This window comes from Bubalus bubalis, chromosome 4 (assembly GCF_019923935.1).
Source record: "Bubalus bubalis isolate 160015118507 breed Murrah chromosome 4, NDDB_SH_1, whole genome shotgun sequence".
Classification (NCBI taxonomy): Eukaryota; Metazoa; Chordata; class Mammalia; order Artiodactyla; family Bovidae; genus Bubalus; species Bubalus bubalis.
Genome location: NC_059160.1, coordinates 12,163,329 through 12,191,315, shown reverse-complemented (window position 1 = coordinate 12,191,315; position 27,987 = coordinate 12,163,329). Strand labels below are relative to the sequence as shown.

The window sequence follows — 27,987 nt, the reverse complement described above, 5'->3', positions numbered from 1 at the left end:
ACTCAGCTGTGGCATTCTGTTCCAGTAGTCCAGGGAAACCAACACAAGTGAATTTAAGACGTGTTGTCCTTTAGGTTCTCAGTTCCACTGCATTGTATCTAGGCTGGATTTCTTTTGACTGATTCTGTTCTTAGCAACTCCTGATCTGTATATTTATTTTGCTTATTGGTTTGGAAAGTCCTCACCCATTATATGAACACTCACTCACCTCCTTCCATTATAATCTCCTTAAAGTACTCTTAGTAGGCTAAAAGAAGAAGACTGCCTTTTCTACCACGTCTTTAAACTCATCATATTTTCATCTCCCTGTCTCTCTGTGCTGCATTCTAAGCAGTTTGAGAGTTTATTAAGCAGTTTAATTAGGCAGTTTAATTCTTACACTGCATCTTCTACCTCATTTTGTTCTTCAGATGCATCTAATGTCTATTTAAAATTTAAAAATATCATTAATTGTTTTAGAGGCGTTCCTTGTGGCTCTTTGGTAAAGAACCTGCCTGCCAATGCAGGAAACATGGGTTTGATCCCTGGGTCAGGAAGATCCCCTGGAGAAAGAAATGGCAACCCACTCCAGTATTCTTGCTGAGAAAATTCCATGAAGAGCCTGGTGAGCTATAGTCCATGCGGTCACAAAGAGTTGGACATGAGTGAGCAACTAAACAATTGTTTTAGAAGTTTCTGGCAGATTGATAGTTGTCTCTCAATCTATATTATTGTTAGAGAGTAATCTCTATATTATTTCAGTAATATAACTTTTTAATTTTAACTGGACACTTGCCCCTCCACAATAAAATCTTTATTTCCCAATTGGTCCTTCAGCAAGGAATGACCATGAGCTAAGCTCTTACCATGGGATATAAACAAGTCATGTGCACAATTTTTTAGGAAGTTTTCTTAAGGGGAAAGGCATATACTTTCCTACACCATTATGTTGGACCTTGCTGCGTGACTTACTTTGGTTAATGACATACGACACACCTGAGCAGAGGCTGCAATGAGTTTCCTTGGCTTACCTCCTGTGTGCTTGTTTTCCATCATGAGGAAAATAGAACGCAGGTGACAGGTGGATCTGATACAGCACAGCACAGCAGCTGACCGCCCCTCCTCCGGCTGTCAAACTCCAGCTAAGTTAGAAATAAATATTTGCTTTCTTATAAGCTAGTCAGTCTTTGAGAACAATTCCTTTACTTTCTTTCAGGCCAGAAATTAAAAATTATGGGTTTTGGTAATTTATTCATGATTTAGTTTCCACTGCTCAGTGATTGTGAATAATGATGCTATAGCCTGGTAGGCTGCAGTCCATGGGGTCGCAGAGGGTCGGACACGGCTGAGCGACTTTACTTTCACTTTTCACTTTCCTGCATTGGAGAAGGAAATGGCAACCCACTCCAGTGTTCTTGCCTGGAGAATCCCAGGGACAGGGGAGCCTGGTGGGCTGCCATCTATGGGGTCGCACAGAGTCGGACACGACTGAAGTGACTTAGCAGCAGCAGCATTCATATACAAATTATTGTGGTTTTGTGTGGATATTTTAAATTCTCTTACATATACAGCTAGGTGTAGAATTGCTGTTTTTTTTTTTTTTTGCCACACCATGTGGCATGTGAGATCTTAGTTCCTGAAGCAGGGATCAAACCCGTGCGCCCTGCAGTAGAAGGGCAGTCTTAACCACTGGACTGTCTGGGAGGTCCCTAGAAGGTAAAGGTCAGACTGTTTCACAAAGTCACTGTACCATTTTATATTTCCACCAGGTGTCTATGAGGGTTCTGATTTCTCACTGATAGTTACACACCTTTTTGATTATGGCCATCCTAATGGGTGTGAAGTGGATTCCACTGGATTTCCCTAATAACTGATGATGTTGAGCATTTTTATATGTACTTATTGGCTATTTATACAACTTCTTTAGAGAAATATCTATTCAAATCCTGTACCTATTTTTAATGAGTTGTATTTTTATTGTTGAGTTTTTAAGAACAATTTAAATGTTCTAGATAAAATATTAGGTATATGGTTTGCAAAATTTTTTTCTCATTTTGTGAGTTGCCTGTTTTTTCCTGGTGCTGTCTGAATCAGTCCACTAGGGCTGACATAACCAAATACCACAGACTGTATATGACCTCATTTAACCTCAGTTGGCTCTTTAACAACCCTGTCGCCAAATACAGACACATGTGGGTTAGGGCTTCCACACATAAATTTTGGGAGAACCCAGTTCAGTCCAAAACACTCTGTCCTCTGGATACCCCAAATTCTTGTCCTTCTCACATGCAAAACACATTCACCCCAATCCCAAGTCTTAACTCATTCCAGCATCAACTTTAAGCACAAAGTCTCATCTGATCCTTGGGTATGGTTGAAACTTGAGATATGATTCATTCTAAGACAAAATTCCTCCCTAGCTGTGAGCCTGTGATACAAGCTATGTGCTTCTAAAATACAATGCTGAGACAGGCATACAGAGATATTCCATTCAGAAAGAGAGAGATCAGAAAAGGGAATGGGTCCAAAGCATGCCCCAAACTGAGCCCCTTTTAAGGCTCAAGAACCCTTTTGGGCTCAATGCTCTGCCCTCTGAGCCCACTGGGGTGGCAACCTTATCCTCTTGGTCCTGAGTGGTGACTCCATCCCTTCAGCCCTGGGCAGCAGCTTTATTCCTGAGGCACTGGTTGGTAGCAGGCTCCACTTAAACCAAGGAGACAGCCTTGCCCCCCAGACTTGTATTCTGTGGGCTGGTGGCTGGAGTAGCAGCTGTGTTGATCTCTGAATCCTGTTTGTTGTCATTTTTCCGTTTTCTTGACAGGTAATGTAACTGGCAGCCATATAACTCTAGTGTCCTATCCTAAGAATCTCAGGAGTCTGACAGCATTCCTCCATCGTCTTGTCTCTATGCCCTTAGTCCAAACTGGCAGTGTTTCTGCCGGTATAATCTTAGTTCTATTCCTGGCTACTTATGAGATGACTGATGAAATTCATGAATTGGACCCATGATCTCTTTATCAAATGGTTGTCCAGCTACACCCTTGACATGTTTCCCAGGACATTTTCTTTTCGTGTAATATGGATAGTAACTGGGTTCTGCATGTAATTCCAACATGTGAGGAGTGGGGTGGTTCCCCACACCAACAAGGAGCAAGTCTGGGTACCAGCTGGGTGTCCTACACCTCAACTCAATTTTGACATATCTACACAGAGACAGCATCAGGCTGTGCAGATCACAGACTACTGTACACCCCTCTCCCCCATCTCAGGATGCCAGGTGCAAGCCAGGTTGTTACCTGTGCTTCTGACCCACTGGTCACAAACTACAGGTTCCAACAATCTCTCCCAACTCAGGATGCCAAGTGCAAGTCCAGGCTGTGACCTGTACTTCTGACTGACTGGGTTATTCACCAGAGATTCTCACGACTGCCTTCTTGGGTTTGATTAATTTGCCAGAGTGGCTCACAGAACTCAGAGAAAAATTTTTATACATTGGATGACTGGTTTATTATTATAAAAAGAACAGCCAGATGGAAGAGACGCACAGGGCAAGACATGGGGAGAGGGCACAGAGATAACAAGCCCCCTCCTGCTTGCCACTCTCTCCACTTCTCCAGGCAGTCACCAACAGGCAGCTCTCTGAACCCTGTCCTTGCAGAGTGTTGTGAAGGCTTCATTACTTAGATATGATTGATCAAATCATTGGTAATTGGCAACTGATTCAGCCTCTAGTTTCTCTCCCCTCCGTGGAGGTAACGGGGTGGGGCTGAAGTTCCAACCCTGTATTCCCTGGTTGAGTCCTTTGCTAACGACCTGCATCCTTCAGTCAGTTCAGTTGCTCAGTCGTGTCCGACTCTTTGCGACCCCATGAATCGCAGCACGCCAGGCCTCCCCATCCATCACCAACTCCCGGAGTTCACTCAGACTCACGTCCATCGATTCTGTGATGCCATCTAGCCATCTCATCCTCTGTCATCCCCTTTTCCTCCTGCCCCCAATCCCTCCCAGCATTAGAGTCTTTTCCAATGAGTCAACTCTTCGCATGAGGTGGCCAAAGTACTGGAGTTTCAGCTTTAGCATCATTCCTTCCAAAGAACACCCAGGGCTGATCTCCTTTAGAATGGACTGGTTGGATCTCCTTGCAATCCAAGGGACTCTCAAGAGTCTTCTCCAACACCACAGTTCATATGCATCAATTCTTCAGTGCTCAGCTTTCTTTATAATCCAACTCTCACATCCATACCTGACTACTGGAAAAACCATAGCCTTGACTAGACGGACCTTTGTTGGCAAAGTAATGTCTCTGCTTTTCAATATGCTATCTAGGTTGGTCATAGCTTTGCTTCCAAGGAGTAAGCGTCTTTTAATTTCATGGCTGCAGTCACCATCTGCAGTCATTTTGGAGCCCCAAAAAATAAAGTCTGACACTGTTTCCCCATCTATTTGCCATGAAGTGATGGGACCAGATGCCATGATCTTCGTTTTCTGAATGTTGAGCCTTAAGCCAACTTTTTCACTTTCCTCTTTCACTTTCATCAAGAGGCTTTTTAGTTCCTCTTCACTTTCTGCCTTAAGGGTGGTGTTATCTGCATATCTGAGGTTATTGATATGTCTCTCGGCAATCTTGATTCCAGCTTGTGTTTCTTCCAGCCCAGCGTTTCTCATGATGTACTCTGTTTATAAGTTAAATAAGCAGGGTGACAGTATACAACCTTGACTTACTACTTTTCCTATTTGGAACCAGTCTGTTGTAGGGCTTTCTAAAAGTCACCTCATTAACATAAACACTTAAATAACAGGATACCTATTTCACCTTATGGCTCTGAAAGTGATTTCAGGAACTGAGGAACAAGGACTGAACCCTACAAGAGAAGTTCCTGTTGCTCTTGTCCCTCAGGAAATTCCAAGGGTTTTGGGAGCTGGGTCAAGAACCTTGGATGAAGACCAAATATATATATGAGAGATATATTTTAGTTGTCTGAGACCAAATTTGTATTTCTTTTTTTTAAACTGAAGTATCATTGATGTACATTATCATGTTAGTTTCAGGTGTACAACATAGTGATTTGACATTTAAACATATTACAAAATGATCACCAATATATTTTTCTTGCAAGTTACTGTATTGCAGATAAGCTAAGAATTCTCCAAATCTTCAACTTCTGGTTCATTTTTGCTTAACAACTCCTTTAATTTCTCTCTCACCTCCTGTATACTCTAAGGAGTAAGAAGAAATTTGGCTGCACCACAAACACTGCTTAGAAATCTCTGCAGCTAAATATCAAAGTTTATTACTTTTAATTTCTACCTTCCACAGAATACTAGGAAACAGTTTGACCTTCTCTGCCACTTTATAAATAGGGTCACCTTTCCTCCGGTTTCCAATAGCATGCTCCTCATGCCTGAGATCTCATCATAGTCACCTCTTAACTTGCATTAATTCTACCAAGAGTGTCTCTTCCAGGTAATCTAGGCTTTTCCCAAAACACACCTCAAAAACCCTTCGGCTTCTACTCGCTGTGCTGTGTTGTGCTAAGTTGCTTCAGTCATGTCCAACTCTTTGAGATTCTCAAGGCAAGAATACCGGAGTGGGTTGCCATGGCTTCCTCCATGGGATCTTTCCTACCCAGGGATCAAGCCTGAGTCTTTGGTGTCTCCTGTGATGGCAGGAGGGTTCTTTATCACTAGTGCCACCTGGGAAGCCTCTATTCATTACCTACTAGCAAAGCCCCTTCCACATTTTTAAGGTATTTGTTACAGTGGCACCCCACTTCTCAGTACCAAAATCTGTTATTAGTCTGGTACGGCTGACGTAACATCACAGACTGGGCAACTTAAATAACAGTAATGTATTTTACACATTTCTGGAGGCTGGATATCCAAGAGCAAGGCGTTGGCAGGTTTGGCTGGATTGCAAATGGCCATCTGCCTTTCCCCAACCTATGGCAAGCACTCTTATGCTTTCTGTCTCTATGACTTTTACTATTCCCGGTACCTCATATAAGTGAAACTGTACCAGGTACAGTCCTTTTGTGATTGGGTTATTTCATTTGGCATCATGTCTCCAAAGTTCACCATATTGTAGCATGTGTCAGAATATCCTTCCTTTTTAAAGCTGAACATACAAAAGTTTTGTATATTCCATTTTGATGGAATCCAGTTTTAAAATTTTGTCACAGTTTTGGTTTCATAGCTAAGAAACTATTACCTAATCCAAGGTCATAAAGATTTACACCTGCTTTTATCTAAAATTACTGTAGTTTCAGCATTTATATTTAGGCCTGTGATCCATTGTGAATCAGTTTCTGTGTATGTGAGGTAGGGGTCTGATTTCATTTTTTTTGCATGTGGTTATGCAATTGTCCCAGCACCCTTTGTTGAGAACACTCTTAGTTCCCCAGTGAATCAAATGCCCACAAATGTGTGGGTTATTTTTGAATTCTCAATTCTTTTCCACATTATATACTTCTATTATTATTCCAGTACCACATATTACCTTGATTATTAGAGCTTTGTAGTCAGCTTTGAAATCAGGAAGAATGAATGTTTCAGCTTTTTTCTTCATGATTCTTCTGGCTATTCTGAGTCCCTTGCACTGCCATGTGAATTTTAGGATCTGCTTGTCAATTTCTGGGAGAAAAAAAAGCAACTGGGATTTTTTATAGGATTGCATAGACCCTGTAGAACAAATAAAGGAGTACTGCTTATTGTAATAATATTAAGTCTTCTACTTCTTGGTCACAATTTAGCTTAATTATAAACCCTATACTTTGTGTCTTCCCAGCCTCTCAATAAGCCTAATAACTCCTTGCTCCTCCACTGGCCACTTTTCCTACTTCTTACAGAACATTTTAACAGCTGTTTCTGACTCTGCCAACTACAGACGTCATCTCTGGAGTGCTTCTACCTTTACTCTACCTTTCCCCTCTCTGTTTCACATCTTCAACTGCCAGTCATATTTTTACCTTTACATTGTCAGTATCAGTATAACTTATAAACTATGCTTTAACTACAGCAAGATTAGAAACCAGCACTAAGCTTTCTATCAACTAATTATTCAGTTCAATTCTTTTTCAGATTTCTCTCCCAGAATGCCTATCCTTCCACCCCAATCTAGCCTAGCTATTTATTTATTAATTTTTGGCTGTGCTGGGTCTTCATTGCAGCACAAGGGGGCTTCCCTTGCTGCAGGGCACCAGCTCTAGAAGGCGCAGGTTTGGTAGTTATAGCACAAGGGCTCAGCTGCCCTGTGGCTTGCCGGATCATAGTTCTCCTGACTAGATATCGAACTCATGTCCTCTGTGTTGGAAGGCAGAGTCTCATCCACTGGACCACCAGGGAAGCCCTAATCTAGCTCTTGGGACATCCCTTTACTTCTGAATTAGATCCACTGATTCCTGGTCAGTAGTGTTGTCAGACACCTCATTTCTACCTCATGGTTAAGTAACTTTGAAAAAAAAGCCTATGTGGGCGCTTGACGTTTTCAATCTCTGCATATCTGAAAATGTTCTCATTCTGATCTTTTAATGATAGTTCAGCTAGGAATAGTTGTTGTTGTTGTTTTTTAAATTCCTAGAATTTCAAGCTCAAGAAATATTTCCCTCAGACACTTGAAGGTCTTTGTTATCTTCTCATATCTACTGTTGCTGGTAAGAATTCTAATCACAGTCTTACTCTTTTATGGGTCACTTTTTTCCTGGGAAATTCAGGACCTTCTTGTATCTTCAGCATTTTAACATTTTACAACGTTGGTTTCTGTTTTTGCTCTCCACCAGTGGACATTTTTTAGCTCTGGGAAAGTTTCTTCCATTATTTCTGGGATAATTTCCCATCTTTTATTTACTGTTTTCTCTTTCTCTTGTAATATTAGTCCTGTTGGATTGACTTTTTCTTATATTTTCTCTTGCAATTTCCATCTCTTTGCATATTTCTTCTATTTTCCTTAAAACTTCATGGACTTTATCTTTCAACAAAAGTGAATTTACAATTTTGGCAACTTCTTATTTTTAATTTAAGACTTACTTTTTGTTCCTGGAGTGTTAACTTATATGAGTATATTATCCTTGTTTCATAGCTGTAATAAGTTGGGCGCATACTATATTTTTTTTAAGTTCTCCGAAGTGTCTTTTTCCTCTGTGGTCACATTTTCTCCTCTGTCAGCCCCAAGCTGGAGACTTCCCTTAAATATCTAACAGCCCTTGGTTATCTGTTCATATTTAAGATGAAATAGTTGGACGCTGATGACGAATCTTTAGAACTTGGGAGGGTCTTGCCAATTTCACTCTAGGGTGAATGGGTAGGAAGCTGGCTATTGTGCCAGAATAAAGAATGCTTTACTCTTAGTCATTAAATGCTCCCCAGAGATTACAAGAACTTGATTTTTAGCCTGGGATAAATGCCTAGCTATTGTATCTGAGGTATGGGGTGGGGAGGGCTAGGGTACTGCTGTTCTACATAGAAACCTTTATTTAGTTTCCTTGTTTTCGTCCCTGCTTCTCACTCTTGGTCTGTTGTGCTGATGTCTCCAAATTTCAGTTTCTTTAAATCACTTCTGGCTGCTAGGCCTCCTTCCTCAACTGCAGTACTCATTCCCTACACCTATTCCAAACTATGGTTTCTTCCATTTTGTTTAATCAGACCACACTCACTTTCTCGGTGTAAAATTAAAAAAAAAAAATTTTGGTGGCTCCCTTCCCATTTTCTGTTCTGTACTGATTTGTATCATTTTTCATTTCTTTATGAGCATTTTAACAGGGTTTTAGGAAGAGAAGGCAATTAAAGAATGTACTCAGCCAGCTTGAATTAAAAACAAAAACAAAAACAAAAACCCTGGGACTTTCCTGGTGGTCCGGTGGTTAAGGCTCCAAGTTTCCAGTGCAGGGGGAATGGGTTCCATCCCTGGTCAGGGAACTAAGATTCAGAATGCTGTGTGAGGTGGCAAAAAAAAAACAACAAAAAACTCTACTTAAATGTAGATTAAAAAAAAAAAAAGGTATGTAGGGCAGAGCAGGGAATAAGAAACAAGAACAGTGGAATGACAAAAAAGAGAAACCAAAAAATTTTCTAAGCCTGTGATGTGGACAGTATTCCTGTGTAGGCAGAACAATGCTTAACTTAACATCTTCCACTCTTCAAACCCACACATTTCAGGGTTTGAAGATAAACCTGAGACATCTCGTCCACACCCCACTTTACAGTTAAGAAAAGCAGGACCCAGAAGTACTGTGATCTTCCCAAGGTCACACAAGTAGAGGGTGGGCGAGGAGAAACCAGATAGATAGCATGAAGTCCACTTTGCTTTCCTTTCACCGTCTCACATCGCTGGGGAGCTTACAGGACGAGCGGGATCGGCAGTCAGGTGAGGAGGACCGTGAGTCACAGGGGGTAGGCTTTTCCTGAGTGAAGAGTCTGGGAAAATCAAATACTTTAGGACGCTTCGTTTGGCAGGACCGCGCCGTCCCCCGGCAGCGGTCCTGATCGTACAGAAGGGGGCGACGGTGTAGCAGGACCGGGGCCGGGGGAACCCGAGGGCGGCGACGCTGGGCGGAGGGGGACGCGGTGACGAGCGAGGACCCTGAGGAGGGGCGCGAAGGTGGCGGTGGGACCACGAGGGAACTCACGCTGCTGTGACTCAACTGCTCTCAGGGTGTTTAGTTACTGATAAAACACTCGCTGGTAGGGGCTGCAAACAACCCACATCATCACTCTTGCGGCGGCGACAGCTTACCTACAGCCTCACAGTAACGGTGCGTGCCTCAGACTAGGAAACCTGCCAGCGCTTCGGCACCACACACTGGGGCGCACGACGCGGGGCCGCCTGCCACCCACGAGGACAGGGAAGGCCGCCGAGGTGAACCGCGGACAGGCCGCAGGCGGGGTCTCCGGGCAGTGCGGATAGTCCAAGGGCCTCGGGGCGGGAAACTCACCTGCCCCCGGAGACCTCGGCCCCTGCTCCGCGGCCCCAGTCCGCCGAAGCGGTAGTGGTTGCCCACTGTCGGCGCCGCGCCGCCTCCTACGGCAAGCGGGAGGAGACAGACGCCGAGCGCCCCGCGCGGGGAGTGTGTGCGTGTGTACACCCGCACCCGCCAGCCCCTAGCCCACCGGCCTCTTGCAAGGCGCCCGAGGCCCGCGCGGCCGAGTCGCCCTCCCAGGAGGCTGCGTGATGGCGAGCGGGCGCGGCCGGGCGGGGGCGGGGCTCACGCTGACGTCGGCCCGGGGCGGGGCTGAGGACTCGCGCAGGGGGCGGGGCGCGGTGACGTCGGGCGCCCGGGCCGAGCTGTGGCGGCGGCGGTAGTGGCGGCGGCGGCACCCGGGCGGGCAGCGGCATCGGCAGCCCAGAGGAGGGTGAGACGGCCGCGGTGGCGGCAGCTCGGGATCGGGCGGCGCCTGGAGCTTCCCGCCCGTCGCTGGCGCCAGGGCCCTCGGCTCTCCTGCGCCCGCTCCTCCCCACGGCCCTGGCTGGGTCCGGGCAGCGCGCCCCCGGGGAGGGCGGAGCCGTAGGTGAGGCGCGGGGACCCCTCCCCCTCCGCGCCCTGCCGGGGGGATGGGACGTCCGGGAGGGCGGCCCCACCCAGCCCACCGGCGGGTGTCCCTAGACCGGCTCGGGGGGCGGCGACGGCGGGGACCCGTGGGGGCTGCGGGCGGCCGGCTTCAGAGGCATGATGTTGCGGGCGAGGTGGGGACGTGCACGCCTCGGGGAGCCCCGGGAGGCTGGGGTGCGGTCGGGTGGGTCTGAGGTTTGGGTACCGATATGCAGCGTTGAAAGAGACGAGGATTCTGGTCTCTTCTGTGAAGTAATGAGATGGGAGATGGAGGGTTGGCTTCCAGAAAGGAGATGAGCTGTGGATGTTGCCTTTGAAGCAGTTGGAGAAGCTATTGCACTAGGTCTCACGTTTCTACTTAGGGCTTGGGGTCTTTTTTTTTCCCCCTTTAGGTGGAGTGGGGGTCGAGGAGGGAAGCGACTCCTTCAGCTTTTGGCTCAGGGTGGGGAAATTGTGGAGCGTGGACGGGTTTGGAGTTTTACACCCTTGAAGAGGAGCCGAGATCTTGGGTTAGACAACTTCATTTTGGCAGCAACATTAGGTAATAGGTCCCTTTACACTTAATTCCTAAAAGGCGTTATCTTCCAGTCTTTTATTTATTTATTTTGGTGCCTATACGATCTGTATACCTCATCTTCAAGTTTTATCCTGGCCCCTTAAGAGAAGGCCCGAGGATCAGGTGGTTCTTTCCACCTCACGTTTCTGAGTAGTTGCAGGTGGTTGTGGTTGACTGCTTTGGATGGATGAGATGAACAATTTGCACATTCCTGTTGGCGCTAATTAAATGAAACATACATGTTTTAAAGTACGACTGTCTTTTGCAGCTCAGTTTTTAGTAGATCTTGACAGTTGTTTTGTGTTTGATAATTATTGGAGATTTCTGAAGTTTCTCAATTGCATACACTTAAAATGAAGTGGAATAAAAGTTTTTGGTAGGTCCCTACATTTTTGAGAAACATTCTTTAAGTCAGGTGCTCTTAAAATGTTTTTGGGAGCATGTGTCTGTAACTGCATAGGGAGATGTTACTAAGAGTAAAGGTTCTTCACAGCGGTGAATTTAGCACATTAAATCAGAATCTCCTGCTCCCCATCAGATTACAGAACTCCCTGGCCTTACCTGTCAGTTAATATCATTTAAGCTATTTCTTGCTCGGAAAACAGGCCCTGAGATGGACATGTATTATGTAATAGATGGAAGTAGGCATGACTCTCAATAATTCATTTATGGAGGAAGAGAAACCGTCATGAAATGGAATTTAAGCAGTGACTTTTCCAAGGCTTATTCAATTTATTTGGGAACATAGCCAGAGAAGTGCTTTCCTGTAACCCAAGAGAGAAATATCAGGGTGAGTGTCAGTGGTTGCCTTTTTTAACATGTCTACTTAATGAGCAGACTATTATCCTCCAGCAAATACTTCTGCTTGAAGAAACTTATAGGAAACAGATGATATAATAGCTGTTAAGTGAAAATAGGTGTGGTCCAATTTGTAATTATAAACAAAAGATTTAATTAACTATTCAGACAAGTCAAATTATAAGTTGATATAATAATGGTTTTGATACTGGAGTAGTCACTTGGAAAGATTAAATTCACATATCTGGTTTTGGCTTTTATATTATACTTTGACTTAATTGAGTATATATGGGGACAGATGTGAACTGAGATACCAGGTGAAACTGTGTGTGTATTTTGCTAAAATCATATTTCCATGGCTGACAGTGGGATGTGGTTCTCCTTATTGGAATGCAGTCATATAATTTGGGGAAAGTGTAGGGTGATCTGTTTCTCTTTAGGATTTCTTATGCCTGAGAAAACCGGTATGTTTTATTTTTAAGAAGTGTCATTTACTAGTCATTACTATGATATCTTTGTTGAGTCTACTGGGGTATTCCCCCCCCCCCCCCTTTTTTTTTAAATTACTAAAGTCAGATAAGTATGTCAGTCTGTTAGGTCAACTTTAATACTGAAATGAAAAGCAAAGATTCTTAAAGCAACAACTGTTCTTTTTCTATGCTACATTTATGCTTTTAGAAACAGTATAAGAGCTATTAAATGTGTTTTGCACATACTATGACAAAACGTTGATGGAGAAAGATGAGGGAGTGAAGTATTTTGGCTAATCAAATAACAAGCAGTGTATTGATTATGGATTTTCAGACATACAATGTAATAAAGTAAATTAAGCATAAAGGTTATGTGTAATACAGTTTATTTCTATGACTTGCTTTTTCAAAATGTGAGCCTTTGGGGTGCTGGCTCATTCATTTATTCATTCAACAGTTATTTTTTGAGTATGGTTCTGGGTGAATTTTTTAGCCATTGGGAATATAGTAGTGAACAACACTGACTAAAATTCTCACCTTCATAGAACTTACCTTCTGGATACCTTCTGGGGAAATGAAGAGGAACTCAGCAAAGGAGATTAATAAGAGGCCATTGAGGTAGAAGGAAAACCAGGAGAGTATGATGTACTGGAAATGAAGGAAAGGAAGGTTTCAAGGAGGAGGGAATGATCAACTGTGCCATTGTTTAAAGATGTGTCAGACTGTTGGGCAGGAAAGAATTCTGCCTGATGTCTAATAACAGAGAGATGACTAAATGCTTTTTAGTGTGAGATGGAGGCAAATGGAAGAATCAGTTTTTTACTTCCTTGGATTGATTTAAAATAAGTATATGTATAAATATATATATTTAAATTATATATAAATCATATTTTATGATTTACATGTGATAAATCATATATAAATATATATTTAAAAATCATATACAATATATATTTAAATATATATATATTTCATACTTTATTCTTTTCAGAACAAAATATGCAGCCTGGGAGTTTATACTTGTACTAAGGAGAGGGCTTCCCTGTGGCTCAGCTGGTAAAGAATCTGCCTGCAATGGGGGAGACCTGAGTTCTATCCCTGGGTAGGGAAGATCCCCTGGAGAAGGGCAAGGCTACTCACTCCAGTATTCTGGCCTGGAGAGTTTCATGGACTGTATAGTTCATGGGGTCACAGAGAGTCGGACACGAGTGAGCAACCTTCACTTTGAGGAGAGGTATGATGTTATTGTTATTGATCATATATACACTTATTTTTTTAAACACATGTATCAAATCAGAAGTTATGAAAATACACAGGGAAAAAAATAAGTCTCTTCTCCATTCTGTTGTTCCTGAAGGCAGACACTGTTTTCAGTTTTTTGTTTTTCCTAACCAGTGAAATTTTGTGCAATAATATGGCATTAAGCTATTTTAAAATTGCATAAAAATAACAAGTATTTTATCCTCTAGGTATTTTTTTCACAGGCTTTTTGTTTTTATAATTGAAGTCTTAACTACCCACAGACCTTTTTTTTTTAAAGTAATGGCTTTATTGAGGGATAATCCACATATCATACAATTCACCCATTAAAGTGTATAGTTAAGTTTTTTTGGGGGGTACATTCATCACCACGATCAATTTTAGAACATTTTTCATCCTCTCCAAAAGAAGTCCCAAACCCATTAGCGGTCATTCCCTGATGTTTGGTTTTTAAGTATTGTTTTGCATAGTATGTGGGAAAAATGTTTGTGAATTACTTTATTTCCAGTTAAATGGCAGTGAAGCCATTTAGTGTTTACTTTTAATATTCTCTTTTTAAAAGCAATTTTTTTAGTATCTATTTACTTGGTTGCAGGTCTTTTAGTTGTGGCAGATGGGATCTTGTTCCCAGAACAGGGATCGAACCTCAGCAAGGAGTTTCGTTATAGTGGGAAAAGAGGAAAAGTTAACAGGCTTTTGTGGTCTGCTATGTTAAGTGCTTCGATAAGTGACATACAGGGTTCTACATCAGCTTATAGGATGGATCCCTAATAGGATTGCAGGCAGATCTAAGATGAGATCTCTTAAGGATAAGCGCGATTTGGCTAGATGAAAAGGATGCACGCCGAGGAAACAACGTGTGCAGGACCCAAAGGCAAGAATGCGATCAGGCAGGTGAGTGATATGAAGATGGTCTGACCTGGCGGCAGTGTTGAGTGGTGTGGGTATCACTTCTCCTTTCTGTGAAAAGGTGTGCTGTCTTAAAAAAGCAAAATAATTACAGTATTAATTTGCTTAAACTGTGGATTGCTGTCACTTCTTAGCTATAGAACTTTGGGTGAGTTACTTTATTGTCTAAAACTCAGTTAATTTTCTCATCTGTAGTCCTATCCAGTGTGATTGTTGTGAAGAATAAGTGAGATAGTGCTCATAAAGCTTGAAATATAGTGAGTACTCTAAATCCAGCTGCCCTGATGATGACATTGGGGTGGTGGTTTTGATGATGTCGTGACAATGATCCTGAAAAATGGAATTCCTTAGGGTATTTTGGAGCCTCACAGAGTGCTTGGGAGACTGGAAAATGACCTGTCATTTAAATTTTTTTTTTCTGAGAAGAAGGAAGTGACTGCCCAAAGCTTGAGACCACCACTGTTCCGCGGAACTTTGTGTGATGGTAGGAATGTTCTCTGATTCACCATCAAATACAGTAGCCACTAGTCACACGTGCCTTTCTTTTTTAAAGATTATTTGGTGTGGACCATTTTTAAAGTCTTCATTGAATTTATTACAACATTGCTTCTGTTTTTTATGTTTTGGTTTTTTGGCCCCGAGGCACGTAGGATCTTAGTTTCCCCAACAGGAATAGAACCTGTATCCTCTGTATTGCAGGGCGAAGTCTTAACCACTGAACCAGCAGGAAAGTCCCCTCATGGGCCTTTTGAACTCTTGAAATGTGGTTAGTGTGACTGACAGGCTGTATTGTTAATTATATTACAAGTAATTTAAATAGCTACTGTGACTATTGGCCACTATACTGGGCAGCACAGTTAGACACTTAAAGATTGAGGAATCTCATATTGAATTGTGGCAGTATTATAGAGTCGATAATTTTTAAAAGTTAAAAAAGTAGTTTTAGAAGCCTCACCAGGGGGTGGATTACAGCATGGGTTTACTAGGTCACATCAGAAAATAACGCTGTAGTTTCCTAGAATTGACATGGCTCCTAGACAGATAAAGGAAATGTAGTAGTTGTAATGTGTCTAGACTTCAGCTAGATCTTTTCGTGTTGTCTTTGTGGGAAATATGAAAAATTATGTTGTAGATTTCATGAGAATAGGGTCTATGTCACATGTTCTCTACTGAGCAAATAATAGATGCTTACTAAATATTTGATGGCTGAATGGATAATGGTACAATTAAGTGAAGTCACAACTGGCTGTCAATGGCCCTCCCCAGAGAATAGAGAGTTGCTCACTCAAGATGATGGATTAGGGGAGCTGGTGTTAGATGGACACCTCATCCGTGTGTGTAGTGTTGGAATGACCCAGGAGCAGTGGCACAGGAAGTAGTGGCCATGAGAACCAGTGGCCCGCCTACCCTCACTGAGCGTGGAGGATGTCTAGGTCATCACTAGCTGCTGGTGAAGAGGCGGGGGTGGAGGAGACTGTGTTGCTGAGTAGCATGGAAGTCAGACTCACACGATTTTTATACGAGGGTTCAGAAATAGTGGTCTGGAGGTGGCAGTGGAAGAAAGGAGGGTACCAGCCTCGTTTCCCAGGAGGGGGCGTGGCATGTAAGCGTCTTCACAGCCTCCACTTGAGGGGACTGCGTGGGAAGAGCATCCTGGAAGAGCCGGTTCTCCGCGAAGGCAGAGGTACTGAGCACCTTGAGAGGAGTTCTTTGGTAATAGAGTGAAGTTCCTTGCGAGTGTATTTCCCCACCCGAGTGGCTTCTTTTTTTTTTTTTTTTTTTATCATCACTTAAACTTTAAGAGAAGCCTCTCTCATCTTAACAGATTCTTCAGCTCATACTTTCTCTGTCTCTTGCTTTAAGTTGACTTTTGCTCTTTGCTTTACAGCCAGACTTTGTTGAGAGAGTTGTTTACGTTTGCTTTACGTTTCCATTTCTTGACCTGCAGTTTTTCTTCTCTATTTCTGTCTGGCTTCTGTCTCCAGAGTTTCACTGAAACTGTGTTGCTTGGATTACCAATGTCTTTCTTTAAATGCCCTGGCTGTTTTTCTATCCATTTATTTAATCTCTTAGCAGCCATATTAATAGTCCTTTGGTATGCAATAAATTACCCCCAAACTTAACTTAAAACAACAAACATTTACTGTTTCATAATTTCTTTGGGTCAGGCATCTGGGTTTCGTGTGTCTGATTCAGGGTCACTCAGGAGGCTGCAATCAGATGTTGGCTAGGACTGGTGATCTCAGCACTCCACTTGGGGGAGGGTCTGCTTCCACCTCAGTTGTGTGACTGTTGGCTGGCCTGAGGTCCTTGCTGGCTGTTTGATGGAGAAGTCCGTCTCTGCCATTTGGGTCTCTGCGTAACCTCACTCTAGCAACATGGTACCAGTCTCTCCTTGATGGAGGGGTCTGTGGAGGAGGAGGGAGTCCTTCTTTTTGTAACCTAACCTGGGAAGTGACATTGTATCACTTCTGCGGTATCCTGTTCACTGGAATGGAGTCCTAGGTCCGGCACAGGCAAGCGAAGATTACACAATAGCAAGAAACTCAAAGGTAGATGTCATTCAGAGCCATTTTCAGGATTGCCTACTACAGCCGCCTTTGACACAGTTCACTTCTCCTCCTCTGGTAGAACTCTCACTTTTTTCAGGGTCTTTAGATCACACTTCTGTTTTCCTTTCTGGTTCTCTGGGCTCTCTTTCCAGTCATCTTTGTTGAACCTTTTTCTCACAGTCATTAAATGTTTGAATTTCTCTGGGTGATCTCATCACCTATTCATTTCTCATCTGTGTGCCGAGTATTTGTGTTGCTGTCTTCAGCTTTACCTTTCTCTTGTGTCAAAGAGCTGTTGTCCAGTGTTGCCACTCGAACGCCCCTTATACTCAGCAGATCCCAAACTAAACGTGTGTGATTCCTGCTCTTCTCTGGGGTTCCTTCATTTGTTAAATGACACTACCAGAAATATGTGTAGTGTTCGTTACCTTGCGGCATGTGGGATCTTAGTTCCCCAACCAGGGATTGAACCCACATCCCGTGCATCAGAAGGTGGATTCTTAACCACTGCACCGCCAGTAAGTGTAAGTAAGTGTTAGTGACTTAGTCATGTCTGAATCTTCACGACCCCGTGGACTGCAGCCCATCAGGCTCCTCCGTTCCATGGAATTCTCCAGGCAAGAATACTGGAGTGGGTTGCCATGCCCTCCTCCAGGAGAGCTTCCTGACCCGGGGATCGAATCCACATCTCCTGCATTGCAGGTAGATTCTTTACTGTCTGAGCCACCAGGGAAGCCTCTACTGGATTGCCAGGGAAGCCCCTAATGGTGTCTTTTGAGGAACAAGATTCTTAATTTTAGTGTGATCCAGTTAGTGTTTATGTGGTTAGTGCTTTTTAAAAAAAAATTTTTTTTTTAATGTGGATCATTTTTAAATTCTTTATTGAATTTGTTACAATATCATTTCTGTTTTATGTTTTGGTTTTCTGGCCACAAGGCATGTGGGGTCGTAGCTCCCCAACCAGAGATTGAACCATGCACCCTCTGCCCTGGAAGCAAAGTCTTAACCAGTGGACCGCCAGGGGAACCCCTGGTTAGTGCTTTCCCTGTGTAAAAAATCTTTCCCTACCCCATGGTCCTGAAGTTACTCTTTTGTTATTTTCTTGGAAGCGTTGTTATACCTTTCCCATATAGCTCCGTGATCTGCCTATAATTGATTTTTGCATATGCTTTAAGGTTTATTTTTGTTTTTCCAATATGGTTCCTGATATTCTCAGCATCATTTATCGACAGTTCCTTCCTTTTTCAACTGCATTGTACTAATTCGAGGTTCTGTTCCGTTCCACTCGTTTCTCTGTCTTGGTCCAGTGCCAGACTTAGTTACTGTAGTTTTATAGTATGTCTTCATGCCTGTTAAAGTGTTCCCACCTTGTTTTTTCCCAAGAATGTCTTGACAGTCATTGTCAGTGATGATCATGGTCAGTGATCAGTAATGGTATCAACATAGGGACAGATGTAGACATCAATGGAAGTGAGTAGAGAGTCCAAGTATAGACACCTATTTGTAGTTAATTTTCAACAAAGATGGGAGGGTAATTCAGTGGAGGAAAGGATAGTCTTTTTTTTGGTTGTCTATCTTTTTTAAACATTGGAGTATAGTTGTGTTGCAGCGTTGTGTTGTTTTCTGGTGTACAGCCAAGTGAGTCACCTCTACGATGGGCTTTGTCAGTCACGTTAGGGTCTAGAGTTTGACCTTGGGGCAGTGGCAGGACTTTGGGGACTTTTGAGTAAAGGAAATAACAAACTTTATTTACATTTTACAAAGAGTGGGTCGGAGGAGGCTAAGTGAAGAGGCCGATTAAGAGGCTGGGCCTTAATCTTGTTAAAGTCTGAAACAGAAAGTAGCGACAGTGAGGATAGAGAAGCATCTGGAATTGAAAGCTTTAAAGAACACAGGACTGGCTGAGTGTGTGTACGTATGTACGTGTACGTACATGCACTTTTGTGGGAGAAAGGGCAGTTGGTGTGGAGGGAGGAGGCAGGTGACGCCCAGACTTTTGGACGGAGCAGATAGGTTAGCAGCAGTGCTGCCTTAACGCAGTAGTCACAATACATGGGTATTTACATTTAAACTGATTTAAATGAATTAAGATTTGAAGTTTAGTTCTTCAGTCACACTAGCTGTATCTCATGTGGCCAGTAGCCAAATGGGAGTCATGATATCTGTTATCAGACAGTACAGATAGAGAATATTCTCATTGTCACAGAAAGGTCTGCTGCATAATTCTGGTCGGCAGTTTTGGGTAGCAACTAGCTCTTCCCCCAGAGGAAAGTCAAATAATAGGTGGTGTTCTCCAGTCTTCGAAGAGCTCTGGCTCCAGAGTACCCTAAGGGATTCTGTGAGTCAGACACAATTACCACCACCATCATCATCCAGTCATTGCGAGATACACCACACTTTCATGATCAGATAAGGTGCTGTTGGACAGCGCTGAGCCAGAGGGATGGTGATGCAGTTCAGTGGGCTGTTGATGACTGGTGGCGCAGCAGGAACCTCTGGGAAGACTGCTGTCCAGTAGACAATCATGTGAGCCACTGATGTGATTAAAATTTGAGTAGTCACATTACAGAGTTAAAAAATAATGGTTAGAGTTCATAATCTTATAATGTATTTTATTTAACCCAGTGCATCCAAAATACCATTTTCAACACGTTGAAATATGAAACATACCATATTTAAAATGGGCAACTTTACATTATTTCTTCATACTGAGTATTTAAAATCAATTGCATACTTTTATAGCATAAATTAATTCAGATGCTGTGATTTATCAGAAATACTTGATCTGTACTTAGAGTTCATAACATCTACAGTTGGAAAAGTAGATTCACATGCCCAGCTCATTCCAAACATGCTTAAAAGTTTTCCAGTAATTACCAGGTTTTTAAATTTAACTTTTAATTAACAATGAAATAACAAATGCAGTTCCTCAGTCTCACTAGCTCTTTTCAAGTAAACAGCCATGAGTGGCTAGTGGCCACTATATTGGACAGTGCAACTCTGGAACGACCAGGGACATTCACTAGATAGTTGGAAATTCAGGCCTGGAGCTCAGAAGAGAGGTGCAGGGACAGGCAGGTGGATGGTGGGGACTGTGAGGGATGTGGAAATGAAAAAACAAGCTTGATTTTGGACAAACCAATATTAAGTTCTCTGTGTTAGTTGCTCGGTTGTGTCCAACTCTTTGCAACTGCATAGACTGTAGCCTGCCAGGCTTCTCCATCCACGGGATTTTCCAGGTAAGAATCCTGGAGCGGGTTGCCGTTTCCTTCTCTAAGATCTTCCCGACCCAGGGATCCAACCCAGGGCTCCTGCATTGAAGGCGGACTCTTTACCAGCTGAGCTGCCAGGGAAGCCCTAGTTCTTGGTACTCCCTTAAAAAAAAAAATCTGTGAGTCTGTCTGTGAGAGTAAGGCAGTCGATGAGTGTGCAGAATATTGCAGTGGTTGAGTCAGGTGTGTCATCTTGGGCAACTCAGCCTTTCTGAGCCTTAGTTTCCTCGTCTAGAAATGGGATGATACAGTCTCTGCCTCCAAGGTTTCCTGGGAGTGTTAAAGGGAGTCTTCGTGGCAGGTATTAACCATGTATAGTGCTGCGTCTCCTCACTTCTTAGTTGACGTTTCTTGTGGAGTGTGATCATGTGCTCAGTCGTGTCCGACTCTGCGACCCCCATGGACTGTAGCCCGTCAGGCTCCTCTCTTTAATACTCTATTCTTTACAGTTTGAAACTCTATTCGTTTTTTAGGGGAAAAACGTATTTTAATTATGCACATTGTTGTGAGCTGAATCCCAATTTGTGAAGCTTTAAGTTATGAAGAAAAGTATATCTTAAAGTAAAGGAAATATACTTATTATTCACATGGATGAATGCTCATTATGGTGTACACTTTATGTTAAATGCTTTGTATGATGCCGTGAAAAGTTTTTTCCCTAATGTGCGATGTAACATGGGATTTCTTTTGTCAAGTTTCACTTAAGTAGAATTTGTAATAGAAAATCTGTTTTAATTCTGGAACTTTGAAATGTATCATCGTCTCATTCTTTTTCTTAGTTATTCCAGGAGCCACTGTATTGTGCTTGAATCTCTTTGGGTATTTTTAAAATTATGATTTCATTGTATTCTGGGCTAAATCTATAGAGTCTCTAATTCTACATTTGGATATAAACATGTAAAAAATTATGATGAAAAAATCCCCATGTAATTCATGGTATTCAGAGAATCATGGTAACCAAGAGGAGAAAAATGGACTCTACTAGGTCAAAGAGGAAGGAACTGTGATTTTCTTAACGGCTCTGCAGATTTCTCCAGGTCTGTCCCTCAGCTCCCAGCTTGCCCATTATATCTGTCACTGCACTGTTTCTCAAGTGTGTTGGATAAGATGACAAACATTTTTACAATACCCCCATGCGCTACAGACCTACCGTGTGCTGGAAAATCTTGCTGTCTTTTTCATATCATGCCCTCTGTACTCCCTTACATCTGATGTTAGGCATCTTGCATCTGTGTTGTTGTAAATAATGAAAAATTTTAATGATGCATTTTGGACCAACAGATAGATTTGCTGTTACGGGCTAACCGCATTTTGTGGTGGCAGCTGAAAGCGCTGTATGGGATGGGTTTTTGAGCCCAGGTCCCAAAGGAAGAAATGCTCACCCTAAATGAGAGTGGCCTTTCCCTTTCGTTTCTGTTTAAATATTTTGAACATTTTTTTCCTTTTAAAAAAGCCCTATATGCCCATTTGGAAAAATTTGACAACTGTTAGGAAGAAGGCTAACAGATTTCCTACCATTCTTTGTGATGAGCTTATCTGTATACAGTTGACCCTTGAACCAACAGGGGTGGATATAAGGGGCTCTGACCCTCCCTGCAGTCGAGAATCTGTATATAACTTATAGCTGGTCCTCTGTAACAGAGGTTGTTCCGAGTCCACAGATTCAGCCATCTGTGTATTGTGTAATACTGTAGGATTTACCATTGAAAAAAAAAATCCACGTATAATCTGACGTGTGAGGTTCAAACCTGTTGAGTTCATGGATAAACTGTATTTGCAAAATGGAGAGTATATGTGAAAATGTAGGTCCACTTTCATTTTCTGTATTATAAACATTTTTCATATAAGACATTGGTTATAAATGTGTTTTGCAGATGGAATGTAATCATAAAGATTTCACTTAAACGTTTCCCAATTGAATAAGTGCTAATAAAGCTGGTATATCATAATGTAGTGGTTTTTTCTACATTTTGGATCATTTAAGTAGATAGGGTTTCCTGATTTTGGAATTACTGGATCAAAAGATGAATGTTTTTAAGACGCTTGACCATTTTCAAACTTACTGCTTCCCAAATGCTCTTATTTTTTGAGGATGAAAGCAAGCACTTAGAATACAAATGCTTTTATTATTTTAAGGAAGACAATAAAACATAGGGTACTAACAGTTTTTCACCTAAACTTTTTTTTTTTAGTTTTTCACCTAAACTTTTAAATTTATGAAATGTTTCTTTTCAGACATGCAAAAAGATTGAGTTGTCTAATTAATAAATACCTGTGTACTCACCACCTAGATTAATGTATAATTATATAGTTAAAAACTTTGTGCTTAGTTCTCCCTGGTTATAAATGTGTTTTTACCAACAATGATGTGACTGTTTAACCTTATCCCATAACACAGGTCTATATCCAAGACCTTTTGGGCCAGAATTCAGAATTTCTTAGGTTTCAGAAAGGTGATCAGCTGCATCTACTGTGTATTATCTAACTTTCCAAGCAAGGTCAGGGGGCACCCTCCAGTTCCTTCATCAAACATATTCAGTTCTGTTGAGTCGCTCAGTCGTGTCCGACTCTTTGCAACCCCATGAATTGCAGCACACTAGGCCTCCCTGTCCATCACCAACTTCCGGAGTTCACTCAAACTCACGTTCATTGAGTCGGTGATGCCATCCAGCCATTTCATCCTCTGTCCTCCCCTTCTCCTCCTGCCCCCAATCCCTCCCAGCATCAGAGTCTTTTCCAATGAGTCAACTCTTTGCATGAGGTGGCCAAAGTACTGGAGTTTCAGCTTTAGCATCATTCCTTCCAAAGAACACCCAGGACCAATCTCCTTTAGGAGGGACTGGTTGGATCTCCTTGTAGTCCAAGGGACCCTCAAGAGTCTTCTCCAACACCACAGTTCAAAAGCGTCAATTCTTCGGCGCTCAGCTTTCTTCACAGTCCAACTCTCACATCCATACGTGACTACTGGAAAAACCATAGCCTTGACTAGACGGACCTTTGTTGGCAAAGTGATGTCTTTGCTTTTGAATATGCTATCAAGGTTGGTCATAACTTTCCTTCCAAGGAGTAAGCATCTCTTAATTTCATGGTTGCAGTCACCATCTGCAGTGATTTTGGAGCCCAAAAAATAAAGTCTGACACTGTTTCCCCCGTTTCCCCATCTATTTGCCATGAAGTGATGGGACCAGATGCCATGATCTTCGTTTTCTGAATGTTGAGCTTTAAGCCAACTTTTTCACTCTCCTCTTTCACTTTCATCAAGAGGCTTTTTAGTTCCTCTTCACTTTCTGCCATAAGGGTAGTGTCATTTGCACATCTGAGGTTATTGATATTTCTCCCAGCAATCTTGATTCCAGCTTGTGTTTCTTCCAGCCCAGCGTTTCTCATGATGTACTCTGCATATAAGTTAAATAAGCAGGGTGACAGTATACAGCCTTGACGTACTCCTTTTCCTGTTTGGAACCAGTCTGTTGTTCCATGTCCAGTTCTAACTGTTGCTTCCTGACCTGCATATAGGTTTCTCAAGAGGCAGGTCAGGTGGTCTGGTATTCCCATCTCTTTCAGAATTTTCCACAGTTTATTGTGATCCACACAGTCAAAGGCTTTGTCTTTGATGTCAGTTCAGGTATAATTTTTGTCATGAAATTATTTACAGAATTTGGTGGTTTTCAGAATTGAGATGCATGGTCGTGAACATGTGTGTCTCTCCAGTATACTTGTTCAGTGTGATCAGTCTGGTAGTATTTGTTGAATGGATCGTAACATAGTAGGAGATGTGCTTTAAAATGGAAGGTAACTACCATCCAAACAGTTTAGTATTTTAGGATTTGTAGAAATCAAATAGCATTGAGGACTGGAGTCATTGGGGAAGGCTACACAACCTAGAATTTGGCTCTTTGGACCTAAGTGAGTAGCTCAGGTCGCTCATTTAAGTAGAGAACAACCATGATTAATTACATTGTGTTTACTCCAAGTATCTGCTTGACAAGATACTTGTCATAGTGAGAGCTTTGATAGACCTTACAATTAGCTTAACTGATTGATAAGAATTACTAAAAGCCACCATTAAGCTGATCGTAACTGAGTCACTCAGCCTTCTCACCGTTCCATAAAAAAGAGTGGAGTGACGCCTGTGGCGGGTGTGGTGATGGCTGCTGTTAGCAAAGGTCCTCTCTTCCTGTTGGCGTGTCATCACAACATGCCCCAGCCTCGCAGGTCTGTAATTTTTGGTCTCCAGGAGGATCAGATCAAGATCATACAGCCTGATGTCTGGTGTTAGCAGAACTGTTAGGCCCCATGCTGGGGGTGGAAGCAGAGACATCTGTGCTTCTTTAACTTGTGGGGCTGTCTTTAACCTCTTACTCATCACAGAGACCTTGTCAGCTTAGGGCCTAGCCCATTAATTACCATATTATAGTGTTGAATGGTCGAGGGCCTTATTGAAGCCCTTAGTTGTGGTAAGACTGAGTAAAAGTAATACATGCTTTCTGTTAAAACAATTGAAAAAGAAAAGAAAAAAATAAATGCATGTGTACAGGGGAAGAGTGGCTCTATTTGACCTTTGAGAAATAGCTCCTTGCCATCCAAATCATTGCTGTGTATATGCGAACATACATGGCTCCTTTTGTCTGCTGTTGGGATCGTATTTTACAATTCTTCTGTAACATGCTCCCTACCCTCCACTTAACACTACATTATAGATGTCTTTATAGAAATTGTCAAATACAGAGATTTACTTATATGGTTTTTTTTTCTTCACAGCAGTATTTTATAGTGTGGCGATAGGATAATTTAACTAGTCTCTTGGTTGTAGAAATTTAAGTTCTGTCTTTTTGCTGGTACAAAATAATACACTAATTGAACATCACTGCACTTGTATCCTTAAACTTGTGAAATATGTTTTGCAGAGAATAACTTTAAAAGCAAGACCTCCAGAGGGTATGCACATTTAAAATTTGATAGGTTCCACCAAATTGTACTAGAATTGGATTTTAGAATTTTGGTCTATTGTTAGTCTTTTAATAAAGGGCTTAATATAGCAGCACATTTCTTGTCCCTAGTGACATTTTTAACCCTTGAACAAATTGAACAGAATCTTAAAAGTTGCGGAGGAGGAATAAATTAGTTTGGGATTAACATATACACACTAGTATATATAAAATAGATAATCAACGAGGACCAACTGTATAGCCCAGGAACTCAATATTTTGTAATAACCTGGAAGGGAAAAGAATCTGAAAAAGAGTATGTGTGTGTGTGTAACTAAATCACTGTGCTGTACATGTGAAACTAACAACATTGTAAATCGGCTATGCATCATTTAAAAAAATGTTGAAATACGGCCTTTTAAAATACTCTACTCATTTTCTGATAGTTGATGCTACTTAGTAATAGTGTAACTCATCACAGCAGGTGGGACTAGTAATTTTGAGATTTGGGTCAGATTCCATACGTAAAGCTTAACTAGCCAACAGGCGATGTGTTTTCTAGTTCCCCTTATAAATATCTGCTAGCACATGGGTGTCAGCCTTTCCAGCTGTCATTAACGGAAAGTAGGTTACTGTGTTGTGTTAGAGGGTTTTCTGCCCTCCTTTGATTTATGAGTACTTGGTGCTCCTCTGGGGACTCAGAACGTGGAGCGCTGTTACTATCCTTTCATCTGCAAGGAGAGGGTGAGGGCGGCTGTGATGCCCGCACTGTTTGCAGGAAGAGTGAGCATGGAAGGCCAGCACACGACCATCGTGTGTGTTTGTGTTGTACTCTTAGGCCGCTGGTTGGACTCCAGGATTCTCAGTGGGTATGTATTTGTATGTGGGCTGGAGCTGGGCTTGAGGGGTGGGTGTTCTTTCTCAGCATGTATATAGATTTTTGAACCAATGCCTTTCTTGTAGGGATCCTGGAATTTTCCAGTATTCTCTTTATGGTTTTCCTGACCTAGATGACAAGCTTCGTGGTATGAATATATAGTAGTGGCCAGGTCTGAACTCTGTTTTGTTGCTGCTGTTTTAAGAACTCACAGAAATATAGTAGCGACTATGAGAAGTAGGATTTAAAATATTAAGAAAAACCTTAGATGACAAAGAATCGGCCTCTTGTACCTTCATGTTCTGCTTTGTCTCAGCAGCATTTATTTCCCTTATTCCTTTTGGGGTATCAGAGTGGATTATTCTCACTATCACTGCTTCTTTATGGCCATCTATATATTCTGGTTAAGGGAGAGAAAAAGCACTTTTATTCTTAGCAGTTAGATGGACGTTTTTTAGAAAGAACTGTACGAAAGAGCTAAGGGAGGAAAACTCAAATCCCCATGTGTAGAAGGGTTTTTAGAATAGAAATGAATTATTAAAAGCAATAAAATTTGTAAAAATTTTATAATTATAGAAGCAGGATACCACATTTTTTATTCTGATTTAACCTTTAGTTGCCATTTGCTTAATTGAGAGATCTCATGAGATATGAAGACCCAGCATAGCCCCAAAATAAATAAATAAGTGACTCTTCATTGTTTTAAAAATTAAGTTCATTCTTTCAGATCTTGATGTTTGTGATTTTCAGGGCATAATATGAGAGGACAAAAATACATCACAGTGCAGACAGAGAAGAAGGTTGTCAGTTTATGGAATTTGGTTAAAATTAAAAATGAAATTTGTTAATATGAAGGAAATGACAAGTTTCCTTTACAGTTGTCTTAATTGCTTTTATTTGCTGTTTTCATAAACTCATTTCAAGATCACCACCACCTCCTAAATGTACAAGAACTATGTTAATGAATTTTAATAGAATTTAGGTTAACCTGTGGAGTTAGCAGACACTTTTGCTTACTTGTTTTAGGCACGGCACTGGGTTTTGGAAATAAGGCACTCCTTTGCCTGTAAGGAAAGTAGTTAATTAACTAAAACATAGTAAATGTATTGTTTTAAAAGCCCTTGGTACTTTAAGAGCGGTGCCTAAATTAGACAGGCGTTTAAGGGTTTGTGCAGGATTGTGATTACTAAGCTTAGTTTGGAAGAATGAGTTGTAAGAAGCTAGTTGATGGGGAAGAAGCAGCTCATGAAAACAAAAGAGAGGATGGTATTTCAGGAAATCGCAGGTATCTGAGAATGGTTGTCACATGGAAAAGGAGAGTGGTTAAGAAGTGACCCATCTTTAGAGAGGCAGGCAGGGCCCAGATCGTGAAACGTTTTGTCTGCAGTGCCAAGGAGTTTAGATTCTTATTTTGGGATGCCATCACAGGAAGTATGTAGGTGTGTGTGATCATGTCATATTTAAATTTTAGAGCAGTGGTTCCTAGTTGTTGTTGTTTTTTTTTGGTTCCAGCATCTGTTTGCACTCTTATAAATTATGCAGACTCTAAATAGCTTTTTTTATGTGGGCTGTATCCGTTACTGTTTACCATATTAGACAGTAAAACTGAGAAAATTTAAAAGCATAGGACTGCACATTCCATTGGCCATCACGGAGCCTCTGGAAAGCACTACTATACCTTTGTGAGAATGCACAATGAAAAAGCAAGTGATGCGGTGTGAAAACAGTTCTGCACTCACGCATCTCCTGTTTGGGCCCCTCTGCGTCACCTTGTGGGCTTGAGGGGAGCAGGGAGTCTGACTCGCTTGGGAATCGTCATGTTAGAGGACCATTCTGGCAGTTGTG

At 41.9% G+C, this 27,987-nt stretch overlaps 1 protein-coding gene and 1 long non-coding RNA gene across 17 annotated transcripts in view; one reads left to right on the top strand and one right to left on the bottom strand.

Annotated features, from left to right (window-relative positions):
* Nucleotides 1-7,915: 7,915 nt before the first annotated feature.
* LOC123333180 lies at nt 7,916-10,160 on the bottom strand. The gene is made up of 2 exons (XR_006550349.2): nt 9,707-10,160; nt 7,916-9,387 (listed from the first exon to the last, which is right to left on the bottom strand). It is a non-coding gene; the product is annotated as an uncharacterized LOC123333180 (long non-coding RNA).
* A 79-nt stretch (nt 10,161-10,239) lies between these two features.
* The window catches only part of ERC1 (ELKS/RAB6-interacting/CAST family member 1), a 271,526-nt gene continuing 253,778 nt past the window's right edge, over nt 10,240-27,987 (top strand). For 7 of the 16 annotated variants that reach the window (XM_044940927.2, XM_044940936.2, XM_044940935.2 and 4 more), the window contains exon 1: nt 10,244-10,479. The gene's annotated coding sequence lies outside the window, so the exon portion shown is untranslated. Of the gene's footprint in view, nt 10,480-10,524; nt 10,655-10,912; nt 11,062-27,987 lie in introns of those variants that run through there. The other 9 variants (XM_044940926.2, XM_025282955.3, XM_044940922.2 and 6 more) reach the window with 4 other exon arrangements.